The following is a 22,113-nucleotide window of genomic DNA, read 5'->3' on the forward strand; positions in this document are numbered from 1 at the left end:
AGCTTTCCCTGGGAATGGGGGAAAGTATTCAAGGGAACCCTTTGCCCCTTTCCTCACTTCCCAAGGTGGGACGAGCCAGATCCACTCCTTGATTTAGAAAACTGCCAGATCTCAAAACCAATCTGGTCTTTCTGAGAACCCAGAAAAAATTTGCCCAGTGGAAAGTTTCAAGGACTTCCAAAGTACTCCACGTTTAGGTGGCAAAGAGAAACTCTTTTGCCTGCCCTGAGTTAACAAGTTCAGGCATCAGGACCCACCAACAAGAACCTGATCCAAAAGCCACTCACTTGGAAACAGCTACAGCCTTAATCTCCTACAGCCTCAGAAAACTTCCTAACGAACAAACACATTCCCTATTTTTCCCCCTCCAGTTAGGGTTCTCCCCACCCCCTTCTTTTGCCCTCTCATGGGCTAGTGAGTCCACAGGAGACATGGAAGACTAGCCACAGCCTGTGCTGTCCTGAGTAAATGCACACAGAAGGTCAGGCGTTCTCTTGGGTGGTCCTGACACCTTTCCACCCAAACTCTTAGTGAGCTGGGAGTTAAGCTGCAACTCAACCACTCACTTTTACTACTTAGTCCCTGATGCCTTAGAGAGGTCACCCAGCAACCGGTGCTTTTAATCCTCTGCCTCTTTGTGCTGTGCTTAATATAAGAGATTATTTCCTTCAATGCTTGGGGTTTATGCAAGCTTGTTTGGCGTTAGGTTCCTTTTTCCAAACCTGCAGAAGAATTTGTTCTACTTACCTTTAGGATGTTCTTGACTCTATAAAGAGGTGTTACTGGGAAGCAGAGAACTTTACTCGCTGCTCCTTGAGACCTGATCCCTACTTAAATACACATTAAGTTGTAGACCATATACAGATTTTTGGTCTGGGTATGAGGGATGGAGACGGCCGGTGTCAGATGAACTTGCCTAACTAATCATCTCACCCTATTTTTATCTCAAGAGAATACATATGATATTTGCAAATGAAACAAGATGAGTAGCCACCACTATGAAAAGGGTTTCACCAGATTGAATTTCTTATGATTTAAGCAGAAAGTTTTGACTTTTTCCATAGGCTCAGAGCCAAGAAGAAAGACAAGTCTGTTGGGATAGACCCCAGGACTAGAGAATCAGCTGGACCAAACTAGTCTTGCAATGAGAGAAACTTGATAAATTTTTTAGTGTGATAACTTGTTATCATCCTGAGTAGATGGTGTACAGGGAGGAAAAAAATCAGGGAAGAATCTTGGCCTGCAATGTTCAACTCATAATTTACTTGGAGGAAATGAATAGAGAGAATCTGAACTCTGTTGGTTGAAAAGAAAAAGAAGAAACAGCTGAGATTCTCCTCTTCTTCCTTATTCTCTCTTCATGCCAGTTTAGAGAACATTTGACTTAACAGATTGGTGCTGAGGAAAGAGCTAGATTTAGAGTCTGAGGACCCGAGTTTGAATTCTACCTCTGCCACTTACTACCTATGTAGTCACTTAACAACTTAGGGTTTCAGATTCTTCATCTGTAAAATAAGGGAGTGTGAGGCCTGAAGTTGGAAGAACCTGAGTGAAAATTCAGCCTCAGACACTTACTAGCTGTGTGACCCTGAGCAAGTCACTTAACTCTGTTTGCCTCAGTTTCCTCATCTGCAAAATGAGCTGAAGAAGGAAATAGCAAACCATTCCAATATCTTTGCCAAGAAAACCCTAAATGGGGTCCCGAAGAGTTGAATACCACTGAAAATGACTGAACAGCAGCAAAAAGAAAGGAAGATAGGACCACATGGCTTCGAAAGTCCCTTCTAGCTGCAGATCTCTGACTCTATGACTATCTTGTTTCCCAGCACCCAAATTCTAAGAAGGAAGGGAGTGAGAGATCCCATGACCTCCTTCCTATCAAAGTGAAACCTTGATCTTAAAGTATGAAGGGGCTCTTCTGACCAGTTTCCTATTTATTTTCAATGCTATGGGTTTACAAAAGCACTTCAAGTGTTTACCAATTTTGTTTCCCCGACATCCTTCATCTACCAGTCACCCCAGGAGGGCAGTCAGGATTATTAACATCTCAGTCAGTCAATAAACATTTATTAAATATTTATTAAATACTGGGGGCAGCTAAGTGAGCACAGTGGATAAAGCATCAGCCCTATCGTCAGGAAGACCTGAATTCAAATCCAGCCTCAGACACTTACTAGGTATGTGAGCATGGTCACACAAAGTGCAAGACACTTAACCCTGGTTGCCTCAGTTTCCTTATCCTTAAAATGAGCTGGAAAAAGAAATGGCAAAGCATCTTTGTCAAGAAAACCCTAAATGGAATCATGAAGAGTCAGATACCACTGAAAACAACTAAGCAACAACTGTGCTAAGCTCTAGGGATACAAAGAAAGGCAAAAGACATCCCCTGCTCTTAAGGACCTAGCAGTCTAGTGGGGAGACAGCATGCAAGCTTGTACAAGCAAGTTACATACAGAATAGATTAGAGATCATCAGCGATAGAAGGCACTGGATTAAGGAGCACTGGGAAAGGCTTCCTCTAGAAGGTAGGATTGTAGCTGAACTTGAAAGAAGTCAGGAGGTAGAGATGAGTAGAGAGAAAATTCCCACCATAGGGTATAGCCAGTGAAAATGCCTGGAGAATGGAGTGGGGAGTTGAGGAACAAGAAGGAAGTCAGGGTCACTGGATTGCAGAGTAGATAGAGGGAGTATAAGGTATAAGAAGAATGGAAAAGGAGAGGGAGCAGATTATGAAGGGTTCTGAACATCAGGATTTTATATTTGTTCCTGGACCATTAGAATTTATTGAATGCAGAGGGGGCACGAGGTAAGCAGGGAGGGTGTGTGTGGCACGATCAGATCTGTGATTTAGGAAGATCACTTTGACAGTTGAACGGAGGATGGACTGCAGTGGGGAAAGACCAGCCAGCAGACTATTGCACTTGTCCAGGAATGAAGTAACAAGGGTCTACACCAAGGGTAACAGCAGTGTCAGAGAAGAGGAAGAGGTATATGCAAGAGATTTGACAAAGGTAAAATCAATAGGCCTAGGCAACAGATTGAATACGAGGAGTGAGAGAAAGTGAGGAGACAAGGATGATACCCAGGTTGCAAGCTTGGATGTCTGGGAGGATGCTGGTACCCTCAACAGTAATAGGAAAATTAGAAAGAAGGGAGATTTGGGTAAAGAATAATGAGTTCAGTTTTAGACACGATGAGTTTAAGATGTGTCTGGGATATTCAATTGGAGATGTCCAATAGGCAGTTGGAGATGTAAGTCTGGAGGTTAGTAGGGAGGTTTGCACCGAATAAGTAGATTTGAGATCCTCAGCATAGAGATATTTGACTCCATAGGAAATTATGAGATTACTAAGAGAAGAAGGCCTAGAATAGAGCCCTGTACTATACCCACAGTTAGTGAGCATGGCATAGATAAAGATCCAGCAAACAGTATGAGAAAGAGTGGCCAGATAGGTAGGAGGAGAACCAGGAGTGGGTAGTATCACAAAGACCTAGAGAGAAGAGAGTATTGGGTGATCAACAGTGTCAAAGGCTACAGAGAGGTCAAGAAGGATGAGGAATGAGAAAAGATGAGAAAAAATGAGGGAAGAAAACTGGACTTGGCAATTAAGAGATCATTAGTAATTTTGTAGAGAGGTTTGATTGAATAATGAAGTTGGAGCCAGAGTAGAGAGAGCAAGAGGAGAAAAGTGGAGGTACCTATTGTAATGGTCTTCTCAAGCTTAGCTGCAAAAGGCAGAAGAGATATGGGACAAAAGTTAGCTGAGATGGATGGATCAAGTAAGGGTTTTTTGAAGATGAAGGAGACATGAGTGTATTTGTAGGCAGTAGGGAAACAGCCAGTAAACATTGAGAGATTGAGGATCAGCAGTGGGCTGCTGGAAGAAATAGGAAAGCTAAGCCCAGGTGCCTGAATTCCAGTGTGCAATCAGATCATCAAAACACGGAACTGTGTGTATTTCAATTAAATTAAACACTTTTGAATAAACTAAACACTTATGTAGCACCTGGGCCACTAGAAAACTACCCTAGGTTTAAAGCACTCAAAAACTAGGGTTTTTATTGATGAGTTTATTTTTACCAGCCAACACATAGTTCAATGCAAAAGACATTTAATTTTAACCCTTGTCTCAAAACCCATTTGCATGAGACTCTGCTCAGTTGATTACTCAGTGCTCCACACCTGCAACAGAGGCAGAGTTGGTGAGAGCTTGGAGTAAGAGAGATCTTTCTATTTTCCAGCTTAGAGTGGGAAAACACTTGGTTCCAGACTCTCTTCAGGTCTCTGAGGGGAGAAGCTGACATGATTGAGGTGCTTTGGCTTCTTCTCAGGGTCTTTTTCTCGCTTCTGGGATCTGAAGGGAGTCTGGAACCTTGTCTTCTCTCTTAAAGCTGGAAGCCAAAAGACCAGGATCTCTTTTATCACAAGCTCTCGCCTATTCTTGTCCCCACGCATCTGTGGAGCATTTAATAATCAGTCTAGCAATTAACAGAGTCTTATACAAATAAGCTTTGAGGTTCGAGTTATCAAACAGACCCAGAGTTCTGGGCTCTTGACCAAAGCATACACCCCATCATATGCCTGAGCCACTGCCAATGCTCACCTGTGGGACTGAAGGTCTGGGGAGCTGCATTCTTGCATATCTGTGAGTAATAAACCTCCTAAACTTGTGATCCGTGAGTAGTTGAGGTTCCTTCTTGGAACCTCGATCGTGTCAGCTTTTTCCCAGAGACTTGAGAGGGTGGGCATCCCACCAAATGACAAGTCCATGCTTGCCTATGTTACTAAGGGGCTGGAGCACTGCATGCTCGCATGTCTGAGTGATAAATTGCCTGACTTGGGATTCTTGAGTGCTTGTATTCCTTCATGGTACGTCAGCCATGATCCCACAGTTGACTTGTTGACTCTCTTATCAGTTAGCCCCATCTCTAGGTGGGAGTATAGTAGAGTGGAAAGAGCATTAGCTTTAAAGTCAGAGGATCTAACTCACATCCTGCCTTTGTCACTCATTACCTGTAGGACCTTGGGCAAGTAACTTAACCTCTCTGTCCTCAGTTTCCTCATTTGTAAAACAGAGGGATTGAACTAGATGACATCTAAGATCCCACCTAGTCCTAAATCGATGATCCTAAGGGCATATATGTAGAGAATGTGACAGCCACATCAATCAATAAGCATTTATTAAGTACTTGCTTTGTGCCAGGCACTGTGACTGAAAAGACTCACTGCAAGGACTCATGATGACATGTGGCCAGGACAATGCACACCTCTAAAGCTTCAAGTTGCCAGTATCCTATAGTGGAGTCATCATGTTTCTCTCTGCTGGGTGCTGAGTTAGACATTTCTTCATTAGCCTTCACTCTTATTCCATGTTCCTGCCTTATCATGCATACCTGGCAACAACAAATTACTTAATTTTGTTCGGCATGATAGCCAGCACCAACATCCCTGTGGAAAATGACTTTATTTTTTTCTCCCCCCCCCAAAGTAGTAGAACTAGCAAATCACTGAGGGCTTATGGGTACTGTCACACCTTTTTATAGAGGATGTCTGTCACGTAACCCATTCATCAACTAACTTAAAGAGCTTATGCTCAGAGCCCTCAGGAAAGACTTAGGGGTTGGTGGTGCTGCCTTCATTCCATCCACGGGCTCCACCTAAATGAAGACTTCAAAGTCCTGGGCCAGGGCAATGATGTGGACTTGGTCACTCTTCTTGCACAAGGACTCCATCTCCTTCGCCAAACTCTTTGATCACCAGTCCACCCTCAATCAAATGCTCAGCTTACTCTCCCACTGCAGAGAGTCAGAGGTAGGCAACCATGGGTAGTCTGAGGTGTTCTGGTCATTGAAAGAGGATAGCAGTGCAGCCACCATTGTCTGCTTCTCTGTCTCCTCTATCAAGTCCATGGAAAGTTTCAATTGTGAACTCGGTGAAGTCTTGGGACACCAGGCCCTCTTTGCTCCTAGCAGAGATGACTTCAAACCTCTTCAGCTCTTTACTGTCCTCCATCAGGACCTTCAGGTGGGAAAATCCCAATATTTGGTAGAAGCAATTGTTATGAGACCTGGTCTTCTGGATGAATGAGTATTTTTTTTTGTATAGGTCTTTCATTTGCAGTTTGCAGTCATTTTCAGCTTGCTCATTCATACAGGACAGACAGCTCTAAGACCAGTGAATTCTGGACAGGGTTTTCTGGCTGAATACAGGCCTGCTGAGTCATGATGACTTCATCATAGGCCAAACAGTTCTCCTGAGTCCACTTCCCAGTGGTTCTCACTTCCATTGCAAATGTTCCTTCACCATTACCTTTAAGTAGCCCCTGTCCACATTGCCTACTCTATGCAGCATACTGTACTAGGCCTAGAAGGAGTTGCAACATTTAGATGATGCGTGTTCCCTGCTCAGATGAAGTTTATCGCATGATCCAAATCTATGCAAATTCAAAATTATACATAATAAGTGCCAAAGTGGTACATTTCTATTCTGATCACAGAACCCATCATGCTCAGGAAGGACTATTCCATAAAAAATGTACAGCAAGCTTGTGGAAGTTACAGACAGATCTTGGAATCTGGCTTTGTATCTAATCTGATTTTAAATACATTGTTTGAATGCAGTTGTGTGTATGTGTTTTTCTAAAAGGTACTATGGAATAGTGAAAAGAATTTAGGACATGATAACCTATATCAAGTTGTTTACTGTCTCAGGGAGTGAGGAGGGGAGGAAGGGAGAGAGAAAGGGACAGAATTTGGAACCGAACATTTTAAAAAACAAATGTTAAAAATTGTATTTGCATGCAATTGGGAAAAACATTTAAAAAAAGAATTTAGGACATAAAGTCACATGATACACAGGTTCAACTCCTGCCTCAGATATTTACTGGCTCTGTCATCCTGGGAGAGTCACTTAACTTCTGTTTGCTTCAGTTTCCTCATCTGTTAAATGGAGGAGTTAAACTCATTGACCTCCAACGTCCCTTCTAGCTCTAAATCTGTAATTCTCTGATGTCTATACCTTGGAGTCAAGAGAGATCTAGTTTAAAATACTGCCTCTGAGACTAACCATATAACCTTTGGTAAATCACTCAACTACCTTGAGCCTCATCTGTAAAAATTGGATGATGAAGTGGGGAATTATTATTATTATTGGGGGGGAAGGGAAGGCAATCAGGGTTAAATGACTTGCCCAGGGTCACACAGCTAGTAAGTGTCTGAGGTCAGATTTGAACTCAGGTCCTTCCTGACTCCAGGGCTAGTGTTCTATCCACTGCACCACCTAGCTGCCCCTAAAGTGTGAATTATTGAATGAAACATATGCTACTTACCTCACAGGATTGCTGTTAGTGAACTACTATGCAACCCTTAAAGAGCTATTGAAATATACTATGGACCAGGAGTCAGCAAACTACAACTTGGGGATCACATCCAGTCTACTGCCAGATTTATATGGCCCTTGACCGAAGAATGGTTTTCACATTTCAAAATACAATAAAGCAGCTATAGACTAATTTCCCCACATTTCAGTGTACTAGGAGATGAGTAAAAGCGTTAGACATCACTCTGAGCTAGATGCTCATAAAGAGACATTATTCTCAAAAATTAGAATTGCAGATATAGTTTCATTTTCTTTACTGTCCCTCATTCACTAATGTCACACACCATAATGTAGGAAATTAAGTCATGTCTATATGGTGCCAAACATCTTACTGAAAATGGAAAATCCAGGCATCTGCTAGGATAAAAATAACATAGATAAACTAAAACATTTGTCGTGTGATGCCAAACATCTGAATATCTAGATAGTTGGTTTTTCATTTGGTAACCTGGTATCATGTTTAGACAACATTTTTGTGCTTGGAAAAAATTTATCCCAAAGAAATTCTGATTATGTTAACCCACTCATCAACTAACTAGTATTTATTGAGCATGGATATAGCATGGTAAAGTAGAAAAGAACTCTGGTATGGGAGTCAGGTGATCTAGGTTCCAATCCTAGTTTTTAGATTTACTATCTATGTGGTCTGAGGTGATTGAATCAGGTGACCTCTGAGATCTCTTCCAGCTCTAAAACTATGATCAAATAATCTTATGACTTATTCAACTTATCGAAGAATTATTTAAAGACAAAGACAAAGAATTATTCAACACCTAGTATATACCATGGCATTGTGCTAGGGTAAGGATACAAAGATGGAAAATTACATGTTCCCTGACCTTAGGGCACTTGCAATCTGTAAATTAGGTTCCTCCACGTAAGAAATGGGTGCCTACATGGGCCATCTAAATGTAGAGAAATGCATCTCACAGGCAACATGGATGGATATATCTAGAATCTGGTCCATTCTTTTCCAGGGGATACTTAAATTTTTACATTGAGAAGAGTAAAAGGCTGGGTGCTCACTCCTTACTTTGCCTGTCTTAAGGAGGGTATCAGACTAGAATTATCTCTACCTGTCCTATCAAATATTATTGGTCTAGGGGTATAATTTTTGGGGGGGGTTTCAAAACAAAGCCATTTCCCTATTTTCTCTTAAGGAGGGAGGTAGCCTCAAGCTTATAAGTTTAATCTCTTCCCACAAAATGTCAATTTCAATATTAATTCTTCAATGTCACTAAACATTTGAGACAGTTAGGTGGCTCAGTGGATAGAGTGCTGGACATGGAGTCAGGAAGACCTAAGTGTAAATCTGGCCTTCACACACTTACTAGCTGTGTGACCCTGGGCAGGTTACTTGACTTCTATTTGACTTAATCCACAGAAAAAGGAAATGGCAAACCACTCTAGTATCTTTGCCAAGAGAACCCCATGGAAAACATTGGTATGTTGTGGTCCATAGAGTCATGAAGAGCCAAGATACAAATGCCTGAACAACAATAAAACATTTATTAAGTTCCTACTTTTTGCCAGGCACTATGCCAAGCACTGGGGATAAAAAAAAAAAAAAGAGGCAAAAGACAGTCCCTGCTCTCAAGGAGCTTACAATCTAATTGGAGAGGCAACATGAAAACAAATACATGCAAGGTAAACCATATACAAGATAAACAGGAAATAATAGAAGGAAAGCACTAGAATAAGAGGAGTTGGGAAGAGCTTTCTGTAAAAGATGGGGTTTTAGTTGGGACTTAGAAGAAAGCCAGAAAAGTCAATAAGTGGAGTTGAGGAGGGAGAACATTTCAAGCATGGGGGACAGTCAGAGAAAATGTCCAGACCTAGGGGATAGTGTCTTGTTTGTGGAATAGCCAGAAAGCCAGTGTCACTGGATCAAAGGATGTGGTGGAAAGTAGGGTATAAGAAGACTGGAAAGGTAGAAGGGGGCTAGGTATGAAGGGCTTGGAATGCCACGCAAAGCATTTTTTATTTGATCCTGAAAACTATAGGGAACCATTGGAGTTTATTGAATAGGGAGATGACATGGTCACACCTGTGCTTTAGGAAAATCACTTTGGTGACTGAATGGAGGATAGATTGGAATGAGGAGAAACTTGAGGAAGGCAGATCCAACAACAGGCTACTCTAAGAGTCCAGGAGTGATGTGATGAGGACCTGCAACACAGTGGTGGGAGTGTTAGAGGATAGAACAGGGCATATTTGGGAGATGTTGCCAAGGAGAAATCAACAGCCAACTAATTGGATATGAGGGTTGAGGGACAGTGAGAAGTCCAGGACAACTACTAGCTTGTGAGCCTGAGGGACTGGGAGAATGGTGTTGCCCTCTACAGTGATAGAGAAGGTGGAAGGGGTGGGGAGAAGTGGTTGTAGAGGGAAAGATGATGAGTTCAGCTTTAACTTTAAGATGTCTACAGGACATCCAGTTCAAGATGTCTGAAAGACAATTAGAGGTTCAAGACTGGAGGTTGATAGAGAGGTTAAGGCAGGATAGGTATATCTGAGAATCATTGGCGTAGAGATGGTAATTAAATCCTTGAGAGTTGATAAGATCCCCAAGTGAAGTGGAATAGAGGGAGAAGAGGCCCTAGGACAGAACCCTAAGGAAAATGCTATTAATACAAAAAATCATCACAAATAACAAATAGTGAAAAATACACTTATCAAGCAAAAGAGCAAAACAGAAACTAGAAAAGTTCTACAAATTAGAATATACCAGTAAATGCGCAACTGACTGAGCTCTTTGCTGGGAGTAAAAAGACATGTAAAAAGACTTTGCGATCTATAGACATGTAGGGAAGGCTGGTTCCTCTCTAGCTTGCCTCCCTAGAGACTTTGTATACTTTTGACTTTTCACATGAGTGAAATCAGAGTCTCTCTCTCTCTTGGTTTAAATTATGATTTCATCTCACTTGTTTTCCTTTTGTCCCCTCCCTTGGCAGCGCAGACCCCATTCATATTACCAGACTGCTTATACCACTCAAACAAGATGGGAGTCACCAATGCTATTCCTTCTGGTATGATGGTGGACCACCAGACCTTACCATTAGCTCTGACACTGCCTAGTCCATACCATATGCCTTGCTGTCATCTGACCTACTCAGTATTGATATCTAAGTCCCCTTGGACTCTGTCATCAGACCTCTCTTGGCACAGTTAGGACTTCTAGACCTTTCTATTTGCTCACTGTGGACCTTTCTTTTATTTGTTGTCTCTCCCAATTGGAGTATGAGCTCCTTTTTTTTTTTAAGTTTTCAACATTTACTTCCACAAGATTTTGAATTCCAAATTTTCACCCCATCTTGCCCCTCTCCCCACCCCAAGATGGCATGCATTCTGAATACCCTATCCTCCAGTCTGCCCTCACTTCTATCTCTCCCCCCACCCTTCTCTTATCCCCTTCCTCTTCCACTTTCTTGCAGGGCAGGATAGATTTCTGTACCTCATTTCCAGTATTTCTTATTTCCCAGCTGCATGTGGAAACATTTTTTTTAAACATGTGTTTCTAAAACTCCGGGTTCCAAACTTTCTCCCTTCCTCCCACTCCACCCACCCTCATTGAAAAGGCAAGCAACTCAATACAGGCCATACATGTGCAGTTATGCAAAACACTTCCATAGTAGACGTGTTGTGAAAAACTAACTCTATTTCCCTTAATCCTATCCTGCCCCCCATCATTTATTCTATTCTTTCTTTTGACCCTGTCCCTCCTCAGAAGTACTTCCTTCTGATTACCCCTTTCCCAATCTGCCCTTCTCTCTATCATCCCCTGCTCTCTTGTCCCCTTCCTCCCCTATTTTCCTGTAGGGTAAGACAGATTTCCATACCCAATTGAGTGTGTATGTTATTCCCTCCTTAAGCCAAATCCTATGAGAATAAGATTCCTCATTTCCTCTCACCTTCCCCTGTTTCCCCTCCACTGTAAGAACCTTTTCTTGTCTGTTTTGTGCAAGATAATGTACCCCATTCTACCTCTCCCTTTCTCCTTCTCCTAGTATAATCCTCTCACCCCTAATTTTATTCTCCAGATATCACCCCTTCGTCCTCAACTCACCCTGTGCCCTCTATCTATCTATCTATCTATCTATCTATCTATCTATCTATACATATACTTTTTCCCCTCCCACTACCCTAATACTGACAAAGGTCTCATGAGTTATAAATATCATCTTTCCATGCAGGAATGTAAACAGTTCAGCCTTAATAAGTCTCTTATGATTTCTCTTTCCTGTTTACCTCTTCATGTTCCACTTGAGTCTTGTATTTGAAAGTCAAATTTTCTATTCAGCTCTGGTCTTTTCATCAAGAATGCTTGAAAGTCCTCTATTTCACTGAATGACCATTTTTTCCCCTGAAGGATTATACTCAGTTTTGCTGGGTAGGTGATTCTTGGTTGTAATCCTATCTCCTTTGCCCTCTGGAATATTATATTCCATGCCCTGCGGTCCTTTAATGTAGAAGCTGCTAAATCTTGTGTTATCCTGATTGTGTTTCCACAGTACTTGAATTGTTTCTTTCTGGCAGTTTGTAATATTTTCTCCTTGACGTGGGAACTCTGGAATTTAGCTACAATATTCCTAGGAGTATTCCTTTGGGGATCTCTTTCAATGGGAGATTGGTGGATTCTTTCAATTTCTATTTTGCCCCCTGGTTCTAAAATATCAGGGCAGTTTTCTTTGATAATTTCTTGAAAGATGATGTCTAGGCTCTTTTTTTCATGGCTTTCAGATAGTCCAATAATTTTTAAATTCTCTCTCCTGGATCTATTTTCCAGGTCAGTTGTTTTTCCAATGAGATATTTCACATTGTTTTCTAATTTTTCATTCATTTGGATTTGTTCTACTGTGTCTTGATTTCTCATAAAGTCACTATCTTCCAATTGCTCTATTCTAATTTTTAAGGAAGTATTTTTTTCAGTAAGCTTTTGGACTTCCTTTTCCATTTGGCCAATTTTGCTTTTTAGGGCATTCTTCTTCTCATTGGCTTTTTGGACCTCTTTTGCCATAAGGTGTTATTTTCTTCAGTCTTTTTTTTGGTCTCCTTTAGCAAGCTGTTGACTTGTTTTTCATGATTTTCTTGCATCACTTTCATTTCTCTTCCCAGTTTTTCCTCTACTTCTCTTACTTGCTTCTCAAAATCCCTTTTGAGCTCTTCCAAGGCCTGGAACAGATTCATATTTTTCTTGGAGGCTTTGGATGTGGGAGCTTTGACTTTGTTGTCTTCTTCTGGTTGTATGTTTTGATCTTCTTTGTCACCAAAGTAAGATAATATAGTCTGACTCTTTTTGCTAGGTTTGCTCATGATCCCAGCCAACTACTTGAGTTTCAAACTCTTTGTTAAGGTAAGAGTCTGCTTCCAATGTGGAGAATGTACTGGCCCAAGCTTCGGGGGTTTGTACAGCTGTTTTCAGAGATACTTCTAGGGACCTGTAAATTTTCAGTTCTTCCAAGGTGGTATGGTAAGGGTTGAGGTGTTTACTCTTTTCCTGGCCTGTGCTCTGGTCTTTGAGTGACCCGCCACAAGCAGTCTTTTCTCTCTTGGAATTGTGAGGAGGGCTTCCTCTCCACCACCACGACAAGCTCTACCGGGCCAGTGCTCCTCCTCACCCCAAGACTGCCACCCAGAACTGTGACCCAGATCCAAGCACGGGCAAAGCAAGAGATTCCTGCCTCAGCACCAGCAAAGAGATCCCTGCAGTCCCCCTCTGATCAGCCGCTTGATTTCCCCCTCAGTCTGTGGACCAGAAGCTCAGAACACAGCCACAGCCCTGGTGCCCACGCTGTGTGCTCTGGATCTGACTCTGACCTAGCTCCTCTCTCAGCACCGCAGAAACAGACTTTTCCCACTGACCTTCTAAGTTGTCTTCGGCATTCGTGGATTGAGGAGTCTGGAAACGGCCATAGCTGCCTGTGATTCATTCCTCTGAGGCCTGCTCCAGGTTCACTGCAGCCTGAGCTCCTCTCCCCACCTGATGCAATATGCCTTTCCGATCAACCATCCAGGCTGTCTTGGGCTGGAAATTTGTTTTACTCTGTCTTTTTGTGGGTTCTGCTGCTTTAGAATTTGTTTAGAGCCATTTTTTTACAGGTATTTGGAGGAGTTTGGGGGAGAGCTCAAGCAAGTCAGTGCTTTCATGCCACCATCTTGGCTCTGCCTCCCCGCAGTATGAGCTCCTTGGGAGCAGGAACTCTCTCACATTTGCTTTGTGTATCCCATCATTATCCTTGGACCATAGCAAGAGCTTAATAAATGCTTTTTCATTCATTCATCTGCTCCAACCCCATCATTTTTCATGTGAAGAAACTGAGCAGGATTTTTGAAATTGAGCAGGACAGTTGTTAAATGGATTTGTTCAAGACCACACAGCCAGTCAGTGGTGCAATCTGTACTTGAAACCAGTTCTTAGTCCTTTGGGTATTTTGCATCCCACCAAACAAAAAATAAGATAACACGATAGTGCATATGATAAGATGTTAGATCTGAAGTTTAGTAAGTAATCTTTTCTCCTAAAAAATTGAAATAAATTTTGTTTAGGGGCAGAATGGCTGGCAAAAATCAGTAGTCAATTTATCAACATAATTCTGTGGTTTATAATTTTGTGACACAATGACATAGTTTTTATTAATGCACATACTGTGAACCTTATGAAAGTTTAAACTAAAACAGACAATAACCGTAAATGCCAGGACACACACAAACACTGTAGGACTTATTTGAATAATCATATGTAGGTCTAGAATTTTAGGCAAACAGAACATCTTTTCCAGTTTGTTAGCCCCCTGTTGCTGTTTTTAAAAGATGATGGGTAAATTGTCATCTTTCTGAGGATGCTAAAGGAAAAGAAAAGACTTTGCTGGTATATTCGGTCAATTACACCTGCCTTTCCCATCTGTGCAGGAAAAGAGTTCACACCATTCATTTTGTTATATTTCTGAAAGTGTGAGGTAACTAAGGGGCTATGATGTGAAGTCCACAGGAGGCTCATAAATATGAAGTAAGTGGGCAAAAAAAAGTGCAGCCTAAAATAACTTTGTCTACTGCAGGAAATGATTTGCTTCTAGGTTGGGAAATGTTGGACAAAATAAATTATATTTGAGGGCCCCAGGGTGAGTTCCCTGGGGTTTTGAAACACCATTGTTCAGCACATGAGGCCAGGCAGAGAAAGACGAGTATCACAGGGTTACAGATTTAGAAATGAAAGGATCCTTAGACATCATCTAGTCCAATTGTCTCATTTTACAGCTAGAAAACAGATGCCCAGAAAGGTTCAGAGATAGGCCTTAGGTCACATTGCTGGTAAGTAGCAGAGGCAATATTTGAACCCAGATGTTCTAATTCCAAATCCAATGTACTTTTCATTGCATCAGAGTCCTTGGGAACCTTCAGAAAAAAGTCCTTGGGCACAAAAATATAATCATCCTATGCTAGATTATTATTGCTTGTTTACTGAGCCTGTGACTAGAGATGTAAAAGGAGAAAAAAAGGAAAATTTTGTAGGGTTTCTGCTGTTTTGTATAAATTGGTGGCGAATATGGATTGATTTGACTGAAAGGGTAGAAAGGTAGATTGGAACCAAAATCTGGAGTTAGAATGGTTCCTAGGAATTGTAGTAAACTTCTGACTGAATTGATTTTTTTCTTTTTAAATATTTTATTTTTTCCATTTACATATAAAGACAATTTTAAACATTTGTTTAAAAAAAATTTGAGTTCCAAATTTTCTCCCTCCCTCTAACTGCCTCCTCCTTATGACAGTAAGCAATTTGGTATAGGTTATATATGTGCAATCTTGTAAAACATATTTCCATATTAGTCATGTTGTGAAAGAAGAAACAGACCAAAAGAAAAAAAAAACACAAAAAAATAAAGAAAGTGAAAATAGTATGTTTCAATCTGCATTCAGACTCCATCAGTTCTTTCTCTGGATGTGGATAGCATTTTCCTTCATGAATCTTTTGGAATTGTCTTACTGAGAGTAATTGTATTACTGAGAAGAGCTAAGTCATTCATAGTTGATCATCACACAATGTTGCTGTTACTGTATACAATGTTCTTCTGGTTCTGCTCACTTCACTTTGCATCAGTTCATGACTGGATTGATTTTTGCTACTCTGCCTAAACACAACCTCAGAGACTCATTGAAGACAAGTTACTTACAAGGCTCCCTATGGCACCTCTCAAGGTAACATTTGTATTTTAGGCAACATTCTTTAATTTTTTTATTATGAACTTGTCAAACATAAACACGTCCATATACAAAGTTGAGCAAAAAAAAGAGGCAGGCATTTAAAAACATAAATCTCTGTGTATAGTGTGAGTTTCTTAAAGTATGTTTTAACATGTTAGCATCAATACTGCCATGCTTGTATGTGTCCCTTTTTGAACTTTTCTGCACTCCATATTTTAAAAAATGCTTTATTGATTTTTTTTATTATTTTTTTTAAATTTTGCATCAGTATCACTACCTCTTATTCTTCTCACAACTCTCCTTTCTCCTAAAAAAAAAAACAAGCCCTCCTTTGTAACAAATAAGTATATTCCAGCAAACAGATTCACACATTGGTCATATCTTAAAATGTAGGTCTCATTTTGCACAGTCCACTACCTCTCTACCAAGAGGAGCGAAGCATTCTTCACCATCATGACTAGCCACTTGCATTGATCAGTCTTTCAAAATTGTTTTCTATTGTAATAATTGTACAAATCAGTCCCTTGGTTCCTGTTACTTCACCCTCTATCAGTTCACATAAGTCTTCCCAGGTTTCTCTGAATCTGTCCCTTTTGCCATTTTTCACAACACAATTATATTCCATTATATTCCTATACCATAATTAATTTAGCTGTTCTCCATTTCTTGGGCACTCACTTTTTCCCCAATTAATTGAAACAACAAAAAAGTGCTACTATAAATTTTTTATATCTATAGGTTCTTTCCCTCTTCCACCCCACCACCTAGCCCTTTATATACTATCTTCCCTTTTAGAATGAATATTAAGATCCTTGAAGGTAAGAATTGTGTTGTTTTCTTCTATTTGTATCCCTAAAGAACTTAGCACAATTCCTGGCACTATTAAGTCCTTAATATATGTTTTATCTATCAATTATAAAATAGGTCATCAGTGCCCTGAAAAATTAAAGGGAGAAATAGAATTAGCCAAAAAAAAAAGCACAAAAAGAAATAAAGTAGGAACTGGGTGAGTGTGTGAAATTTAAGGACAAGATGACATAACTTAGCAGTTAAGAAATATGTGTGGAGAATATAAATGTATTAATAGAATCAATGAAAATTAGAATCATTTTACTGGGGGACAGAAAAGTAGGAATAACAGTGGAAACAGCCAAACAAACACATAAAATAGCCCAACTGAAAAAGGATTTAGAAAAACTGAAGCAAAAGAGATGGGTTGGGAGGACAGATCAATGAGAAGAGTCGGGGGCATTTTAAGGTTAGAATTACCCAGCTTCTTGAACACTATGAAGAAAAGCATCTAGCCATTATATTTCAGGAAAACATACAAGACAATTTCCCAGAAAAATTGAAAACAAGGAAAGATTGAAAAAGAGATGGACCACACTGATGTCATAAAAATTAAATTACCCGATCCCCGCTCTCTGAGGTCCCACAAAAGATATGGTTCCCTTGAGAAATTACGGTAATTTTTTCTATTAAGATGGGAAAAAGGGCCTTAATGAGTTGTAAGTTCAGAGGGCCTATTTCAGAGCATCTCCAAATAGCTAAGATGATGCATTTTATGACTTGTTTATCCTAAAGTCAGAGGTCCACTAAGGACTCTGGCTTTATTTGTAGCTCCCTTTTGAAGGGAATTTATGAAAGCTGGGAGCACAGAATCAGAATGCTCAGATCAAAGAGGAAGATTTGATTTAAATTTAGATAGTATTATTTTCCAACCTCCAAAGAGAAATGGGAAGGAAGATAGGGGGAAGAGCATGATAGTTACTATTCTCCAATGTAAGCATCTCAAGGTCTTTAGAAATTTTCCTTCTTTCTTTCTTTCTCCCACACTCCCTCCCTTCTTTCCCTTTTCCCTCCTCCTCTCCTCCCTCTCTTTCTTTTCTCCCTCACTCTCTCCCTCACTCACCCCTTTCCATCCTCCTTACCTTTATCTCTCCTTCCTTTTTCCCTCACTTCTTCCCCTTCTTCCTTCCTCCTTCCCTCCCCTCTTTCCTCTTTTCCTCCTTCACTCTCTCCCTCCTTTCCTTCCTCCTTCTCTTTATCCCTATCTCCCTTTCTCCTTTCTTTCTTCTTTTCCTTCCTTCTTTCCCTCCCTCCTTCTTTCCTTCCATGTTACCTTTAGGCAATCCAGACACTGAAATATGATCAGAAACATGCCACCTGGAGATGAAGGATGAGGGAGTTACAGGCCAAAATGTGCTGGTGGTTTAATCCTCGGGTCACTTATTGTCAGGGCATGAGGACTTTTACTGACAGATGACCAAGGAAGCGGGCAGCCAAGAGCCCATCTCTCTGGGAGCCCAGTCTGGGTGCTCAGAAAATGGAATTCCTTAGGAATGTCAGGACAGCTGCCCATCCTAGTTTCAGTGCTGAGCCTATCTTAAGACTTGCTTCACCTTCTACAGCAATATACCTTCTCTCTGAAAACACTTCAAATTATTTTCCATCCTTGATTCAGAGGCTCATACAGGCTTTGTCATTCCCTCAAATATAACCATAACCTTTTTAGGACCAGGTCTATGATTTCATTGGTATGGGGACTTCATAGAAAGGAACTACTTCTGATAGTACAAATTGGCACCTACAGCTAAGTATAATGGATGGGGTCCTTGACCTAGTGTCAGGAAGACCTGGGTTCAAATCCACCCAAGATACTTAGTAGTTGTAACCCTGCACAAGTCATTTAACTTGCTTGAGCCTAATTTTTCCCACCTGTAAAACGAAGATGTTGGATTTGATGGCCTCCTGTGAACTTAAAATTTTAGAGTTGCCTAGGACACTGTAGGGGTAGTTAGATTGTGCAATGGATAGAATGTCGGGCCTGCAGTCAGGAAGACTCACCTTCATGAGTTCAAATCTGGCCTCAAACACTCACTAGTAAGGTGTATGGTCCTGGGCAAGTCACTTAACTGTGTTTGCCTCAGTTTCCCTATCTATAAAATGAGCTAGAGAAGGAAATGGCAAACCACTCCAGGACTTCTGCCAAGAAAACCCCAGATGGGGTCACCAAGACTTGGACACAACTGAAAAATGACTGAATGAGAAAAAGGCACTGAAAGGTTAAGTCAGGGTCACCTGGCCAGTATATGTTCAGAGTTAGGACTTAAACCCAGGTCTTCCTGACTCTAAAGTGTCCTCTCCTCTCCGCTTTGATCCCTGGTAACTTCCCTACAGACAGCGACTTTTTTTTAAAGTGATAGTCAGTGGGTCCAGAGACGAGAGGGGGATTTCTAATGCTATCTAATCCAAACCCTTCATTTTACAAATGAGGAAACCAAGGCATACAGAGAATTAAATGACTTGCCCAAGATCATGTTAGAGGGGAGATGTGAACCTACTTCTTCTGACTGTGGAGTCAGTGCTCTTTCCATTATACTACTATTAGTCCCCTTCTGTGCAAGTCATATTATATAAGGGCCAATATACCCAGAGGCCAAATGGCTCCTTGCAAATAGCAATGTACAGGCCTATTGATAATAATATTAGTAAGTCATAATAATGTTATTATTAGTTAATATTAATAATAGTATATTATTAACAGAATCAATTCTGTTGATATGTTATAATGTATTACGATATATAAGATATGACATGTAACATATAATTATGTTATGTGTATAATCACATATTACATAGTCTTTATATTATGTATATATGTAATTAATACTGTATACATAATAATATATAATACATATATTGCATACATATCGTACATGCACATAATGCATACATTATATATGATGTATATAGAATTATGTATTATATCTTACATATGATATATATGTAGATATAGGCCCAAGGGCTCCCTCTGAGGTCCCTTGCAGTTCTCAGTGTAATGTCTTACGTCTCTAGGTATAGTTCTCTTTCCACTGTACCACCGTACTACACAGTTGCACAAAAGAACACAGACTATTTCCAGAAAGGGCGCTATTCCCTAAAGGGGGGCAATATGTTTTATAACAGTAAAAAACTTAGCAAAGCCTTTACTCCAAGTGCAGAGATGTTCTGAATAATTTCTGTGCTCTGTTCAAATTTAAAGAGCTCTCTCTCTCTGTTTCTTTAATATGATAATATGACCTTTCCCTTTCCCCATCCCTCCTGGTTCTGCCTCCTTCATTATGCACCAATTCATATAAACCTTCCCAGTTTTCTCTGAAACCATCCCTCTCAGGATTTCTTCCAGCACAATAACATCCCATCACATTCATGAACCATGATTTGTCCAGCCATTCCACAATTGATATTTTTTGTACATACTTTTCCCCCCATCTCTTTGGAATATAAGCCTAAAAATGGTATCACTGGGTCAAACAGTTTTCTTGAGTTTAGTATCTTTGGGAGCACAGTTCCAAACTGCTTTTCCACTGAGACCAACAGAAAAAAAAAAGATCAAGTCCATCAACACTGAGGCATACCAGCTAAGTGCAGAGCACAGATCTAGAGGCCAACAGGGCATCTATCAGGCCAGCAGGTAGGGTGAGGGGTGGGGGGAATCCAGCAGGGAAGCAGTGCATAGGAAAAAAAAGCAAGGAATCACAGAGAATCAAGAGGCATGGCTGCAGAAAGGTGGCAAGGCTAAATCAGGAATCTCCATACGTCTTGCTCTTAATATGCCTGCCCCTCCCCCACTGTACATGTGCTTGGTCACATTATTGGCCAAGAGATCTCTTTTGCCTCTCAGCATCATAGGGATAGGAGGGACAGGAAGTAAAATGGTAGAACAAATTGGTTATGGATTTGTCAATGACAAGGAGAGCTTTCTTCTTCTCCCTCTTTCTATTTTAAATTAACATGGTATGATTTTTGAGGAAACATAAAATTATTATTTTAGAAATCTGGGGAAGGTGGAAAACCCTTTGGGGTTATCGAGCCTCTCACAACATTACAGATTTAGAGCTGGCAAGAACCTTAGAGGCCACTTAGTCTGTCCCCTTATTTAGAAACTGTGGCCCGAGGACATATAGTGACTTGCCCAAGGTCACCCCAAGTAGTAGGTGGCAATAACTGCATTTGAATCTAGGTCCTCTGACTCCAATCCCAGCATGCATCCTCTCAACACATAAGGGAACTGACATGCAGAGGAGTTAAGTGACTTGTCCACTTAACTTGCCCAAAGTCACACAGCTGGTGGGTTGTTTGTTCCATCTCTGCAGTTTATCTCAGGATTGATGAAAATGCAGGTTGATCTTTAGGCTAAGTTTCACCCAAGCTTCTGGCAGTATTTTCTAGCTGCTAGGAACCTATACCAATTCCTCTTTTTTTGGGGGGGGGTCCCCCTGGAACTTTGTAAAATTACTATAAGAAGGAGGAGTCAAAACCCTTTAATTATCTTGCCAGCCCCTCTGATTGTCTTATTGGCATAGATAAATTCAGATTAGGTGCTATTATTTTTTTTTTAATTTTTTTTAGGCAATTGGGGTTAAGTGACTTGCCCAGGGTCACACAGTTAGTAAGTGTCAAGTGTTTGGTCTGAGGCCACATTTGAACTCAGATCCTCCTGACTTCAGGGCTGGTGCTCTATGCACTGTGTCACCTAGCTGCCCCTTTAAATTCAGATTAGGGCAGCTGGGTGGTGCAGTGGATAGAGTACCAGACCTGGAGGCAGAAAGATTCATCTTCCTGGGTTCAAATCCAACCTCAGACATTTACTAGATGTGTGACCCTGGGCAAGTCACTTAACCCTCTTTATCTCAGTTTTCTTGTCTGCAAAAAGAGTTGGAGAAGGAAATGCCAAACTACTCTAGTATCTCTGCCAAGAAAGTCACAGAGAGTGAGACATGACTGAAAAACAACTAACAACAATAAAAAGTGTAGATGACCTCCATAGAGCAGGGCAGGAAAATTCCACAGACACTAGATGACTAGGCAGTCTCTCCAGGGATGGTGCTACATGTTGGTTCCCCCTCATCTAGAGCATGCAGAAGGTTCTGGTTATCCTGCAAGGCTGTTCACAAATGCTCAGTCATCTTCTTGGAAAGTCAAAGGTTACTGTTGCATTGAACCAAAAGTTTTGTTTATAATTACCATTGGTTATTCCCTAATTATCTAGATTAGTTCTAGGGGTGTCAAACATAAATGTTGACTTAATTTTAAAATGTAATGTTATCTATGTTTTATCATATTTTTATTTATTTTGTTAAATATTTCCCAATTTCATCTTAATCTGGTTTAGGCCTTGCTGGGGAATATTGCCTGATGATGTGGTCTGCAGTCCTTGGTTTTGCTTTCTCTGGGTTAGAGCAATGATGTAGATTTACCCAATTAGATGATGGGTTTTGATGCCCTTTGTGAGCCAATTAACTTTGCTTTGGCCCATGAGCCCTTAACCCAGCCAGTCAAATGCTGCCAACATACCCGGTCCATCACAAGAAAGACAAGGCCAACAAGTTATCCCTACTATTGGGGAAATAACTCTAGTGTCATCTTCGTATTACAGTTTAAAAATTACTGGATTTGAAACCAAAGGATCTGGGCTCAAATCCTGCCTTTGTCACTATCTGGGTTACCTTGAGCAACAAGTCTCTGGGCCT

General features: G+C 40.7%; 1 long non-coding RNA gene and 1 pseudogene across 1 annotated transcript in view; one reads left to right on the forward strand and one right to left on the reverse strand.

Moving 5' to 3' along the window:
- Positions 1–4,204: 4,204 nt before the first annotated feature.
- Positions 4,205–22,113, forward strand: part of LOC144456855 (uncharacterized) — a 29,735-nt gene continuing 11,826 nt past the window's right edge. The window contains exon 1 of the long non-coding RNA XR_013486030.1: positions 4,205–4,646. This is a non-coding gene — a long non-coding RNA (uncharacterized LOC144456855). The remainder of the gene's footprint in view (positions 4,647–22,113) is intronic.
- On the reverse strand, positions 5,555–6,293 carry LOC110193497 (ubiquitin thioesterase OTUB1 pseudogene; annotated as a pseudogene).

This window comes from Phascolarctos cinereus, unplaced genomic scaffold (genome assembly GCF_003287225.1).
Source record: "Phascolarctos cinereus isolate Bilbo 61053 unplaced genomic scaffold, phaCin_HiC Scaffold_4;HRSCAF=312, whole genome shotgun sequence".
In the NCBI taxonomy this organism is placed as follows: Eukaryota; Metazoa; Chordata; class Mammalia; order Diprotodontia; family Phascolarctidae; genus Phascolarctos; species Phascolarctos cinereus.